Raw genomic sequence first — 12,554 nt, 5'->3', positions numbered from 1 at the left:
GAACATCAACAAAGCGAGTGGCTGTGCTGTGTTGCCGCGAGCGATGCGGTCAATCGTTTGCTAATGTAAAGAATGCTTATACTGATTAGTAGCACTGTAATTTTGACATAAAGGAGGAGAATGAATCAGCGGCAACCCTTATAGCATATAACCAATGCTTTTGCAAGATACGTTTGACATGCGGAAAAAAGGACCAGTCAGCAGCCACTAATGCTCATCTTGGGTCTAGCAGCAGTGTGGAGCTTTGTCATGGGTAGCACATAAGGTGCAAATCTCGCATTGCTTTTTTTCCAAGTTGTGGATATAATCACTGTAATCGTAGTGCATCTGTGTGCATGGACCCCGAGCCATGTATATGTTTGTTAAAATTTGCGGGATTTCATTTTTGCCAAACGGGGCCACTCGGAACATGTTGGTCGGACATTTTTATTTATTTCCAATATCTCAGGCTCCAGGAGTGCGGGGTTTTACATGAGGGGTTTCATGTTGCTTTCTTGTTCACACCTCTACATTTCATTAAATCTTTCAATCTAGGCTTTAAGGTCAACCTAATTCTAAAATCATTCTGTTGGTTTAATTTTGAAAGTGCACATTGTTGTTTTATTTTAATCTCCATATCTTTTAGCTGTGTCAGCCTTTGTGTATGTTGTAATTATTAGAAGACTGTGCAATGCTTTCAAGTACACTCATACAGTGTATATGGTTCTAATTTGTCTTTCAGTGCTGCCACGGGCTCCATGACTGCAGAAGAAGATGACTGAATCAGATACCAATTGTGCAGCGGGACATGCTTTCGTTTTTGCTTAATTCAATAAAAATACTTTTCACGCAACACCAGCTCATCTTTTTGCATGTGCAAGCCACACTGCACGAGTCATTACCTACACGCTATTTTGAATGTATGCTGTTTTATTCCTGTAGTGCATGCCCTTGAAATTTATGCTCCTGTAATGTGTCATGAAATATTGTATGCATGTTGAAGAATGTTACTGTAATATTGGATCAACATGACAGCCATGTTTATGTCAACGTTGCCCGAGTGTGGTTTAGGGAGGACATTAGCCACGTTCTGGCAATGTTACGGGACCACATTTTAGCAAGAAGGAGGAGGAAACAACTCTATTCAATGCACTATTAAGCATCGAGAATGTCCTGGCCAGAGTTACCAAGGTCAACTGGTCCTTCAGCTGGTCAGAGGCTAACCAATCCCGCCAGGTTGGAGGAGGAGGGTGTGGAAAGTGAGGTGACTGTATTGTAACAGGGCAGGAAAACATGCAGTGTTCTAAGTTTTCATAATGTTCAGAACAATTTGGGCATGTGGGGAAATGTCTGTATCGGTGTAGAAATGATCGCGCAGGAGTAAGAATTTTATTTAGTTGTATGCGACTAAGTATGCGTATTTGTGTGGTAGTCATGGATTTATCAGGAGGAGGAAGTGTACGAAGAGTTTCCCTAATGTTGTCATAGTGACTGTTGATTTCTATTTTGTAGTAAAGAGTAGCGTCCCACGTGGGTGGACAAGGCCAGGGAATCCCAGGCGCCCGGTGCTGAAGTTTGCAGGCAAGGCGATGGACAACCTCGTTGCCTGGGATACCAGCGTGACCAGGAATTCACCTCAGTGTGACAGTGTTGGGACGTAGTTTGGTGAGAGCTCTGTGTAGATCATCTTGCAGTTTTTCACGAGTGCGATGGCGCGCATAGCCTGTGTTGAATCAGTGTATATTGTATATACTGAAGGGTTAGGGGGTGCTTGTGCGAGGTCTTGAATACTGGCGACTATTGGTAGGGTGTCGAGAGTAACTGTAGGAGGAGGATCTATGTAAGGACCGAGGGTATGCGTCACTACCTCACTGAAGCTCTCAATTGAGTAAGCAGCTGCTCTGATGTAAGTTCGTCATGCATCTGTGTAGGCGATCATGAAATCAGTAGGATGAACATGATTGGAAACAGGAGCGGAATGTCTGCCCGGGTTAGTATCGGGTGCAACGTTTTTTGGAATGAGGGTTACTCTTAAGTTATCTGGGAGCGGGGAAGTAGGGGTAATGATAGGGAGGTCGATAGGTTTGAGTGCAACTTGTTGAAGTATCCAATGTCCTTGTTTAGTTCTTGAAAGACGTGCCATTTGGCGGTCTCGACGTTGATATATGAGGTCGCCCAAGGGCAAGAACAGCCCTGTTTAGTATAAGCGCTTCGTGGACGTATGTAAAGGGACATTAAGGGCAGCCTTATGCAATATATGAAGTGTAACCTCAGTCTGATGTCTTTGGCGACAGGTTAGAGTAAGGTGTGGAACTTTATATAGAATTTTGCTCAGTGCTAATGCATGGACAAGCTGTATTACTTGACCCTCGCGCTGCCCAGTGGGCTTATTGCCAATGCGGTGAACTAGATGCGTAAGCTGATTGCAAACTTTAATGGTTATAGAAGCATTGACCTGGTTATTTGACTCATGGATATGCAGTCCAAGGATTCGGCAAGATGATACGCGAGGGATTGGGTAACCTGCCATTGTGACATTGATTAGATGGTTATGCTGTCATTGATAGCGAGTTTTTGCAATCAGCAGCAATTCGGATTTTTTAGGTACGGGAAGTAGCCCTACCCGCAAATGTTGCAGTAATGTACTGTGCTACCAGGGCTACGGCTGCACAAACATCCAGAAAAAAAAAATTGGCGAGGAAAGCAGATGTTGTTCAAGAGGGTGCAACATGTTTCAGCTACACAAATATCCGCCGGACCCCGGCTTAAGGCAGTGCTGGATTGCCGCAGTCAACCGGAAGGATTTTGTCCCTTCAGAATTCTCGTGCGTATGTTCATTTCATTTTGTCGACGGGAAACGGACGGAGGCCAATCTAGTACCCATGCTATGAAAGAAAGGTAAGGCGTATATGCAAGAAATGCAGAATGAGTGCCTTGCTGAGCGCCATAAATATTACGTTACAGGTTGTCAAAGGAAGGCGGCGCTGAATAATTAAAGCATGATCCTGTTGTGCCGAGAAAGGTTTGTAAAGTGTAAAGAGAAAGCGTGCTGAGCGATGTACACGCAGCAGGATGTTTGTTTTCAGTGAGCAAGGAAAATGTTTTCTGTTGTACCGAATTCCCCGCCAGGCATGCCGGATGCAACAAATTAATAGTTCGCCTGCAAAACATTCGCCACTTCGAGCTGAGGTAAGGCTACCGTATGGCTTCAGTTATCGGCCGGTCTTTTTTTCTGTCCAAAAGGGAGCTGTGATCCATTTATGTAACCGGCCTTCATCGCGCGTTTACGGCTTGTTACAGACTCCAGTACTGTGTTGCAAGTGCTCTGCGATGCCGCCATATGGTAATGGTAAAATTTCGTTTCTCTTTGTTGAAGTTTTGTTCATCATTCTTCCTGAAACCGCCGGCAAATTTTTCAAGGATTTCGGCGCCCATTCAGATTAAGAGGCTTGCAACTTTTTACCGAATCGTTCGTCGAGATGCGACGATTACTGGTCCATTGCGGCGGTGACATAGCTGCAAAAAGATCGTTATTTCAAGATTATTTACGAAATTGATGTCCTTCTTTTGTACTCAAAGCTACGCAGCCTTGTCTACGGCGCTCGAGCGATTTCCGTAGTAACGAATAATTTGAGATATTTTCTTTCAAACACTGCATTTCGCCTTCATCCTTGCTGTAATTATGCAGCAGCACCTGAGCTTAAGGACTGCTTGCAAAAATCGCGGCATTTGCTAAACGTTTGCATCTTCTTTCCCTTCGGTCTCGGCTTTAGCACGTGACAAGGAGAAGAAAAGGAATTAGTGAACAAGTTTCTTTTGCGACTATCAGTGCTACATTTTTTAGAGATGAAATCTAAAAATATTTTCGGGTATTCTTGGGAACATATACTGTTTCAAGAATTAAATTTGGCCCTAATGGATCCTTGCAGGCCTTCCATGACAAATTCACCGCATAAAGCTCGAGAACTATTGGACTGTGATGTGGTGAATGAACAGTTGCCTCGACTTATGAGCAGGCTCTCATTTATTGGGCCCATTGAATCTTTGCAGGAAACACAAGACGAAATAATTCAATCTCAGCGAACTTAAGAACTGGACTCTGATGTGGTAGTGAATAGTGTCGAGGCTTCAGTGGCACACTTTACTAATGAGCATGCAATGTTTGTAAAAATTGTTTCAGGTAAGGGAAATTTCACAATGCCAGTGTGCAATGTGCTGATGTCAATGCATGTTACAGACTCTCGGGTGGTCCAAATTAAACATAACCATCCGCACGCACTTCCCTGCATAGCCCATGTGTCACTTTCAAACATTAATGAAAGAAAGAAGCCAACATTCGGCGAGGCCAAGGAAAGCATTGGGGATTGTATTTTGTCTTTTTTGTAAAACATTTTTCTTCGATGATCACATAAATTAGTAATGCAATCTGTTTAGGGGAAAGATGATTAAACACAAAGTAGAAGTAAAAACAACGTGCCGATGGTGGGAACCGAACCCACGACCTCCGAATATCGCGTCCGGCGCTCTTCCAACTGAACTACATCGGCCGCTGTCCCCCCTGCTAATTCCTTGGATATTAATGTTGTCTGTATACGAACCTTGAGAGTGTTCACCAGCGCCACCCTCAACCATAGCGGCGGACGTGGAACGTCCTGTGTTACCGCCAACGTCACGTAGAACGTGATCAAGTGCGAGGGTGAAAGCTGTGCTAGAACCCTCTTACACTACCTATGGCCTCAAGACTGCCAGAACCGAGACCCCCGTAAGCTACAAGGAGTTAAATCAAGGGGAAATGAGGGTGCTCGTTATAATACATGAAGGAAGAAGCCAACAGACGGCGAAGCCAAGGAAAGCATTAGAAATTGTAATTTGTGTTTTTCTTTTTTCAATTTATACTTCGATGATCACATAAATTAGTAATACAATCTGTTTAGGAAAAAGATTATTAAACACAAAGTAGAAGAAAAAACAACCTGCCAATGGTAGGAACCGAACCCACGACCTCCGAATATCGCTTCCGGTGCTCTTCCAACTGAGTTACATCGGCCGCTATCCCCCCTGCTACTTTCTTGGGTATTAATGTTGTCTCTATACGAACCTTGAGAGTGTTCACCAGCGCCACCCTCAACCATAGCGGCGGACTTGGAACGTCCTGTGTTACCGCCAACGTCACGTAGAACGTGATCAAGAGCGAGGGTGAAAGCTGTGCTAGAACCCTCTTACGCTACCTATGGGTTCAAGACTGCCAGAACCGAGATCCCCGTAAGCTACAAGCTCAGTTTGAAGAGCCCCGGACGCGATATTCGGAGGTCGTGGGTTCGGTTCCCACCATCGGCACGTTGTTTTCTTTCTTCTACTTTGTTTTTAATCATCTTGCCCCTAAACAGATTGCATTACTAATTTATGTGATCATCGAAGTAAAAATAAAAAAAAGACAAAATACAATCCCCAATGCTTTCCTTGGCCTCGCCGACTATTGGCTTCTTTCCTTCATGTATTCTAACGAGCACCCTCATTTCCTCTTGATTTAACTCCTTGTAGCTACGGGGGTATCGGTTCTGGCAGTCTTGAGGCCATAGGTAGCGTAAGAGGGTTCTAGAACAGCTTTCACCCTCGCTCTTGATCACGTTTACGTGACGTTGGCGGTAACACAGGACGTTCCACGTCCGCCGCTATGGTTGAGGGTGGCGCTGGTGAACACTCTCAAGGTTCGTATACAGACGAAATTAATACCCAAGAAAGCAGCAGGGGGGACAGCGGCCGATGTACCTCAGTTGGAAGAGTACCGGACGCGATATTCGGAGGTCGTGGGTTCGGTTTACACCATCGGCACGTTGTTTTTTCTTCGACTTTGTGTTTAATCATCTTGCCCCTAAACAGATTGCATTACTAATTTATGTGATCATCGAAGTAAAAAAAAAGACAAAATACAATCCCCAATGCTTTCCTTGGCCTCGTCTACTGTTGGCTTCTTTCCTTCATGTATTCTAACGAGCACCCTCATTTCCTCTTGATTTAACTCCTTGTAGCTTACGGGGGTCTCGGCTCTGCAAGTCTTGAGGCCATAGGTAGCGTAAGAGGGTTCTAGAACAGCTTTCACCCTCGCTCTTGATCACGTTTACGTGACGTTGGCGGTAACACAGGACGTTCCACGTCCGCCGCTATGGTTGAAGGTGGCGCTGGTGAACACGCTCAAGGTTCGTATACAGACAACATTAATACCCAAGAAAGTAGCAGGAGGGACAGCGGCCGATGTAGCTCAGTTGGAAGAGCACCGGACGCGATATTTGGTGGTCGTGGGTTCGGTTCCCTCCATCGGCGCGTTGTTTTTTCTTCTACTTTGTGTTTAATCACCTTTCTCCTAAACAGATTTCATTACAAATTTATGTGGTCATCGAAGTAAAAATTAAAATAAAAAAAGACAAAATACAACCCCCAATGCTTTCCTTGGCCTCACCGACTGTTGGCTTCTTTCCTTCATGTATTATAACGAGCACCCTCATTTCCCTTTGATTTAACTCCTTGTAGCTTATGGGGGTCCCGGGTCTGGCAGTCTTGAGGCCATAGGTAGCGTAAGAGGGTTCTAGCACAGCTTTCACCCACGCTCTTCATCACGTTCTATGTGACGTTGGCGGTAACACAGACGTTCCCCGTTCGCCGCTATGGTTGAGGGTGGCGCTGGTGAACACTCTCAAGGTTCGTATACAGACAACAATAATACCCGAGAAAGAAGCAGGGGGATAGCGGCCGATGCAGCTCAGTTGGAAGAGCACCGGACGCTATATTCAGAGGTCGTGGTTTCGGTTCCCACTATCGGCACGTTGTTTTTTCTTCTACTTTGTGTTTAATCATCTTTCCCCTAAACAGATTGCATTACTAATTTATGTGATCATCGAAGTAAAAATTAAAAAAAAAGACAAAATATAATCCCCAATGCTTTCCTTGGCCCCGCCGACTTTTCGCTTCTTTCCTTCATGTATTATAACGAGCACCCTCATTTCCGCTTGTTTCAAACATTAAGCCACGATATGGTTTATCAAGCGGAAAGACAATCATTTATTTCAGGAAACAGAGACAGAAATGGAGAATACCACAAGCACTAGGCCCAATGAGTCTTTGCAGGTATAACAAGCAAAGTAACAATTCAAGCTCAGCAAACCCAAGAAGTTGAATATGATTTGGTAAGTCAACAGTTGACAAGCTAACAGGGTTTTGATGCTATAGCTCCAGTGCAGTGGTACACTTTTCTAATGAGAATGCTATATTCACGATGAATTGTTTCAGCTCAGACAAAATTCACAATGCACATATGCAATGTGCTGGCTTGAATGCATGCTACTGACCCTCAATGACTTCACCGTACAAGCGTTTCGGGGTGGCTCGGCTGGAAACGCTGATTGGCCTAAAATTTGTTACGTCATATATGAGGTCACAACAACGTCAAAGCTCACGTGATAATTTATGACACGTCCGAATGTAGGGCGCACGTGTTTTCCCTAGACTGCCCTGAATTCCCCATGCTTTTGTGAGCGCCTGGCCGCGACCTGGCGGCATGCACGGTGGTGTCGGCGGCGCGCCGCAAGCAGACGGCAGCTGTCCAGCCGACGGCTGCCGGCGACGAGCCGCGAGGCCTAGCTTGCGTGCGGTGCGGACACCGTGGAAACGGCGGCGACGTCGAATAACTTATGTATGCTTCGAGCCGAGAAGAAGCTTCCGAACCAGCTTGTCAAACCGCACGAATTGCCGGGAAAATCACAGTTTAATTGCTCTTCCTTTATCTATATCTGTGTGGGACCTTTCGGCGACAAAAACAATCGAGGTTCGCCTTCGCGGTTTGACCTGTTCTTAGACCCGGCGAATTTTCCATTGATAACTGTACACAGAGTTTGCAGTGATTGTGCTCTTCTGCACATTTCGTATATTTGCAAAACGTTTCTCTGCAAAATAGCTTTCTCGGAGCGACATCTTTCAGGCGCGCGGGCTCTCGGCAACGATCGCCCGTCCCGTTGCCACGCGTCCCGATATAATTTTGTCTTTTTCTAAGCGAAATATAGTTTATTATGAACTGTTTTGATCAGAAATGCGCTAGGTGAGCGCTCTTATTGGCTAAAAACGGCCTAATTTTCTCGCTCCAAACTAACGCGCCGGCGAATGCATATGATGCCGACCGGCAACACTGCGGCGCCGGCGCTATTATATGCCCATCCTAGCTGCAATTGCTAGCTATTCGATGACTGTAGGCGGAAAAAAAAGCCTTGAGGTCAAAGGGAATGGAGATACCATACTAAGTCATTCAACTCTACAAATGTTTTAGGTCAGAATTGTGATGCGGGGAGTGATATGTCGATAGAAGAAAAAAAAAACTAAATTAGCTGTAGTATTAAAGCGTGACCTCTCACTGTTTTGGTTACCCTGTTGCCAAAACAATTAAGTGCCTGATGGATATCCTAATCTCATTTGGGCAAGAATTATTGTAATACTATGTAAGTGATTTCACATTGATCAGGACTTCTTTTATATTAAGTTTAATAAAGCAAATCCCCATCTTGCATTAGGAGCATAATGCCTTCATACCTGAAATAAATGTGGTAGGGCATATCATAAAGTCTCAATTAATACAACCAGATTTCGGAACATTCAGCCTCAGGATTTCAGGCTAACAAGAAGAAATATTGTCCATTGTTACTAAGGCGGGCATGTTATATTTGGGTAACTAGGGGCATTATAAGATGTGTACTTTCTAAGTAGTACAGAACTGTGCATAGCCTTTAGAAAACATGAAAATATTGTATTGTACATCACATGAAGAGTAATGGCATTGTATGTTTTGTAAGTGTTAGTATATGTTTGGTGTCAAATTGAGATCTATGTGATGCATGCATATTTTAATGACTTAGTGCTTGTTCTAATGCAATGCATGGAACATTTCAGTTTGTCATGCCTTCGTATGTCTAATTTTTAATAAACAGCACCTTACGTCTTCTGCATTTCTTTTACGGCAACAAGTTTTGCATCCGTCATATGTGTCAATTGTGATTGTGAACTGGACCTGTAGCCTGAAACAGACTGCTGACTACCATCACAAATTTGTTTAATATATATTCGAACTGCATTTATTTTTTTCATAAAAACAATGAAATGCTTTTATAACTATCATTGCCTTGAGTAAATGTTTATCATTCGTTACATTGATTGCTTGCAGTCCAGAAATTCTTCAAATTCTTATTTGGCTACCTTACACTTACAAACATATATAAAGTTATACATGGGCTAAACTATTTTTCCTTTCATTTGGTATCTCTTTCACACAACCTCAGAGTTTGAAAACAATGATTTATCAAACAGCACTTGTGAATATATCCAAGTGGACACTTCTTAAATTGCACAATGATGGCATAATGCAATGAAGAATAAGTTAATGTTCTCCACCACTTCAGTTTGCAAAAGACTCATGAAAGAGAAAGGTAGCATGCACTATAGCCAATATTTAACATCATTTTCTGGCCACATGCCAACTTTTATGCAAATAATGTCAACAGCGAAAAAAAAAAAAACTTTCTTATACATTGCTAAGCTGAAGAGATGAGTAAAACGAGTATTAGCGGAATTTCAGGCTGTCCAGATGTGGGATTGCGTTTCTGGATATACAAAGCAGTTTTTTTAACATAAAGAAGGGGTTAGAAACTTTGCTGTCCGTATAGCGGTGTATGGCCTGCACCAGGTGCAGTGCTCAAGGGAGTGTGGCTGGTTACAGGGGGGGGGGTGAGAATGCAAAGAGAAATGAGTAGGCACGGATGCTTTTTTTTAGAAAATGCAGTTAGAGAAATATACGCAAGGCTATTCACATGCTGCAATACTGTGGGTCTTAAGCTCTTTTCCTCAAGAGAATGCTTTCTCTCTTTTGTTGTTTAAGAGAAGGTTATTGTTAAAATGTGAGATACAAGTCAATCCATCATGAAATCAAACCTGACGACCCCCACTGTCACTCCGCTGCTGAAGACCACTTTAAGACTAAATGTATTCTGTTAGCAAGGCATCACTGCTCATTGCTAACGTTTTACTTGCATGGAGGCTACAGTAGTCTGTGACTTTGCTTTTCAATGTTGTTTGCACCTATAGCATGCAGTACCTGAAATAGTAAATGCTGCACAACTTCATTTGCAGACAAACATCTATACCTTGCCAAAGTTTCTCAAAGATGAGTGTGGCCACAGTGCGTAACGCTATTGAGCAGAAACTCGTAAAATCAAGTGAGCTCAAATTCTCAGTAGACAGGGCCCAGAAGTTAGAAAAGACTATGGTAGGGGAACGTGTCTGAGCTTCAGGGTTTTCATTGCAGGGAGAAAATAAAAGGAGTGATGTTGGACTGCACTGGTAGATTTTATGCCGAGCTCTACATTAAATCAAAGGCGATTTTAGAAGCCGTAGAGCATATCTGGTCCTTTTGAAGTAAAGATATTGTTTTATTCTACTGAGGAAATGCTCAAGCCTTAAAGTATGTATTCCGGAGCTTACATCCTCTATGACAAGCTGTCTGATAGAGCACATTTTATCGAAATTCTTTGGCTGAGGAGACATCTCAAATTAAAGTGGCTAGCATTGGACTCGAAGAGGCTGACATTTGGGTAGCACTGGAGTTGCCCGGATTCAGATTTTCTAGAGCCTCTCCCCAGCCTGCAGCTATTCCTAATATATGAGTGTCTGTTGTATCCTGTGAGAGGAGGAGGTTGTATACTGTGAGGAGAAGGACCTACGATGGGTTAGTGCACGCTTTCAAACCTTGCATTATCATCTCTCGAAGGTTAGCTGGCGAAAAACGTTGATTTTGACAAACCGAGTAGCAGCTTTGAAGCCTTAAGACCGGAAAATAAAACTTTTGGCATTAGGAGTTGTTTTTTTTTTTGCTTTATGCTCTTCAGATCAATACCCGCTTTCAAAACAAGGTTTATAATATCCGAAATTAGTTGCTCAAAGCAAGATGACTTCAGTGTTTCCCACTTTTTGTACACAAGCCATTTCTTTATTGTTTATTGAATTGATCGAGGGTTATGCTTACTATTTCATTTGTGCGGCAGGCCTTATTATGTGCTTGTTCCTATGCAAAGTTTGTCTTTTACAGCGTAGTCATTGAAGGCCTCAATAATAGACTTTTTGTTTTTGTAACTTCAGTTCTTTTCTGTGTGTTCGGGTTATCCTTTCGCTATTAGCATGCTTACTTCTCAAATGGCATTTCTATGCCTATATTTGCATGTGAACGCTCAGGCTAGCATTCTAACTTGTTCGCATTTACATTATTCTTTGTCCCTGCGGCCGATGTATGTGCAGTTGTCGTGTGCGTGTTCAAAGCTTTCAACAGTCCTTATGAAGAGTTGTGGAAGTATACAAAAATGAATTGCAATATGGCCAGTTCTCGAAGTTTTTGATGGCACTGCGCTATGTCTGATGTAAATGAAATAGTCCACAACGGCACCATGTTATAATCCTGGTCGCATCTGCTACTTTGCTACTTCTTACTTACTGAGCGTGCATTAAACCAAGTATTTATACATGCTCCAAGTTTCCAATTCTCGTGGTTTTTATGTGCCCTTTTATTTGTATGGTCCCAATCTAGAATTCATCTGTCAGAAACCTCTATTTAGTTTTTCACAAATGCGGCTTTCTTAAGAAAAGAAAAATATGACATGCCCTTTGTAATATAGCTTATTATAAGGTTTGAGGTATGCTTGTTACATTGAAGTCTTAAAAAAACTGAAGGAAAAAATGTCTCGGTTTGCGCCATGTTGTGCGATACGAAAAACAGTTCACCTATCGAAGAATGCCTTGAGGACAAATTAGGTGATGGTATTGCGCTCAGATGTGTGCACGCCATGACTGGGCATACCAAGCCCAGTCATGGCATGCACTGGAACCCAGCAGGCTCGTGCAACCGGATGAGGCGAGCTATTCGTTGCTGGAATTCCTGCCATGGGCACTGGCACTCTGTCAAATTTGCACCACCACCCAGACTCATCACAAGGGCTTACTTCAAAAGATACATACACACTGTGATGTTACTACAGGACAGGACTTTAGCGTGCCGCTGAGGTCTGCGATGGCGCATAACAAATATACGCACTAACGATAATATTTTTTTTTCAATTCTGGGGTGCGAATGTGGGCATGGGTTCATTGCGCGAGTGGGTTCATTATGCGAGTAAATATGGTACATACTTCGCTGGCCCCAGGCAACAGAAATTATTTGAAGTTTTAAACTGAGCGACAAGAACATTTTGTTTTTATTTGTTTGAATGGTTGCCTGCCTATTTGGTTAACGAATCAATTCACCACTTGGTTAAGCTGTGTTGTTTGCTTCACCATGTGACTTACCAATCATCAGTTTCATAGGTTCCGTGTGCTGTTTGATGTCAGTGCGCGTTAAAGAACCCCAGGTGGTCGAAATTTCCGGAGTCCTCCACTACGGCATCTCTCATAGCCTTAGTCGCTTTGGGACGTTAAACCCCAGAAAAATAAACCAATCAAAATGCAGGCTATAAAGCATTGCCTAGCTGAGTGCCTTGGAACCATAAATTGAGCAA

At 43.2% G+C, this 12,554-nt stretch overlaps 1 pseudogene; it reads left to right on the top strand.

The window, feature by feature from the left end:
- The first annotated feature begins 1,147 nt into the window (after positions 1 to 1,147).
- LOC146182740 (bifunctional arginine demethylase and lysyl-hydroxylase JMJD6-like) overlaps positions 1,148 to 12,554 on the top strand; it is a 28,164-nt pseudogene continuing 16,757 nt past the window's right edge.

This window comes from Amblyomma maculatum, chromosome 7, assembly GCF_055883805.1.
Source record: "Amblyomma maculatum isolate TAMU_Amacu chromosome 7, ASM5588380v1, whole genome shotgun sequence".
Lineage (NCBI taxonomy): Eukaryota > Metazoa > Arthropoda > Arachnida > Ixodida > Ixodidae > Amblyomma > Amblyomma maculatum.
This window is presented reverse-complemented; position numbering and strand designations above follow the sequence as displayed.